The sequence below is a fragment of the Gavialis gangeticus genome, unplaced genomic scaffold (assembly GCF_001723915.1).
Source record: "Gavialis gangeticus isolate Ggan-Ray unplaced genomic scaffold, GavGan_comp1, whole genome shotgun sequence".
NCBI classification, from domain to species: Eukaryota; Metazoa; Chordata; order Crocodylia; family Gavialidae; genus Gavialis; species Gavialis gangeticus.
The window spans coordinates 13,547,253-13,547,590 of NW_017728964.1; the positions used below are offsets into that span (position 1 = coordinate 13,547,253).

A 338-nucleotide genomic window follows, 5' to 3' on the forward strand; every position below is an offset into this window, starting at 1 on the left:
AGGGATGACTATACTGCGGTTGCTCAGGGATGCAGGGGGCAGTCAGGAAGGCCAAGGTGGAGATGGAACTGGGACTACCTTCATGGATCAAGGACAACAAGAAGTCCTTTTTTTAAATATGTAGTGGGCAAAAAGAAGGTTCTGGATAACGTGGGACCCCTGCAAGACACACTAGGAAATTTGGTCGTCACACCAGACGACAAAGCTAACATATTTAACAATTTCTTTGCCTCCGTTTTCCTGAGCAGAGACTAGAACAGCCACACCCCGCCCCCCCCACAGGCCCCCCTCAGACCTCAGAGGAGGTGCACCTAGGCCAAGGGTTAGTGAGGAACTAG

The 338-nt window shown here is 51.2% G+C and overlaps 1 protein-coding gene across 2 annotated transcripts in view; it reads left to right on the forward strand.

The window, feature by feature from the left end:
- The window catches only part of MRPL38 (mitochondrial ribosomal protein L38), a 20,594-nt gene that overhangs the window by 3,674 nt on the left and 16,582 nt on the right, over nucleotides 1-338 (forward strand). The window lies entirely within an intron of this gene.